We start from the raw sequence: 1743 nt of genomic DNA, 5'->3' as shown, positions 1-1743 counted from the left end.
GAGAGAGAGAGAGAGAACAGAGCCGAGTGAGGAGGAAGAGAGGTGGGGAGATGGGAGAGAGAGGGGCTACTGTAAAATTTGTCAACCAGCAGAAGCAGGTACCAGTTCCACACAGAGATGGTTCAATGCCGGTCCCAATGGTCATGCTGCCTTAGGCCAAAGCCTAGGCGGCCTTATGGGAAATCCAGCCCTGGCTATCTATGGACACAGAGTACAGTCCTATGGAGTGCCAGGGACATATTCCAGCATTTAATGCCAACCAACTAAATGCATTGATCGTGAGATCATTGTAAGGGGTACTTTCCCAATGACGCCTGATTAAATTGTTTTAGAAGTGGTTCCTTGAGACCTGAAAAGTATATTAAATGTTCCTCTGGGTAAAAAGGTTGAGGAAATGCTGGTTTAGGAGCTAGTTCAGACAGGTGGGGATGATGCAGTGCAGTTACCGATTCCCCAAAGCTACTACCGGTAGGATAAAAATGTGAGCAGTTCTGTATGTTCCAATGCTGGTTCATTTGCACCAGTACAGCGGCTGGCAAGGTGCCATCCACCATTACATGCCTAGGAACCATTCTTCATAGTGCATGTGTGAAAAAGCCCCACCAAGCAAAGCATGTGTTTAGTCAAGAGAATGACCTGTTACTTAATAAATGTTCTCTGTTTCTGTTAATCGAGAAAACTAATATTCAATTCTTTTTTTTTTTCTGATCAGTTGCACGATTGGAGCAAAGCCCTTATTTTTTTTTTTTTTTTTTGCATATGGCACTTCACAGAGATGTTATAGGACTAGCTATATACTTACTACATCTCCCATCATCCCCAGCACCAGTTATAAGAAGGAAAACGTCTGCAGAAATCTAATATTTGCAAACATTTCATGAAAATGGAAACTCTTTTACACATATCACCAAGTTGCATAGCTTAAACAGACATCCCATTTTATTTTTCATTCTTTGCTATAGAAAGACTACAAATGAGTTGGGACAAACATCCTATAAACAAAGTCACCAGGAATAAGGACACTTTTGTATTAATAATAGTAAAACGGAGAGCCACACAAAGTCTGCAGAGAGAGGGAGGAGAGATCAATAAGGAGAATGGAACAGCCTCAATAAACTACACTAATTACAAGCATTGGCTGCCAGAATCAGACATGGTACATTTTGGTTTATATGATTATATGTGTTATGTTTTTGCTGTGATAAGCACTTTAAAGTCACAATTACACAATGTCTTCTTTTATAACAACTGAAACCCATAAAAGGTAGGTTGAAATCAAATGGATTCTGACAGCTACAAACAGGTACTTGGACACAAGTCAATTGATTGAGAAGCCAAATGAGGAGGAAGATTAAGGTTACAATATAACACAAAATAATGATAAACCTTTACATAGTTCAAATTAACTACATAAAGCGGTCATGCAATCCTAATGACAAAATAAGCCAACATTTAACAATTACCACGTATATTTGGATACTTATATTCATATCACTTTAATTAACAATTTAGTGAATCAAGCATAGAAGGGCAAAGGATGATTAAAACCTAAGTGCTATGGGTAGACGGATTGCTCACCGATATCTTTTATTTATCCTTTTGAGATTGGTTTCTTTTCTGCCCAGCCAGCTTCTAAATCTCTCTATCCCAGTTGTACAGGTACAGGTGTGCTTGTACCTGGATAGCCCGCCCCTTCTGGAAAGGGTTACAAACTCTGCTCAGATGTTGACTGATTAAGCAGCA

Source organism: Pyxicephalus adspersus, chromosome 12, assembly GCF_032062135.1.
Source record: "Pyxicephalus adspersus chromosome 12, UCB_Pads_2.0, whole genome shotgun sequence".
Classification (NCBI taxonomy): domain Eukaryota; kingdom Metazoa; phylum Chordata; class Amphibia; order Anura; family Pyxicephalidae; genus Pyxicephalus; species Pyxicephalus adspersus.
The sequence above is the reverse complement of the archived record's forward strand: the minus strand, read 5'-3'. Positions refer to the sequence as shown.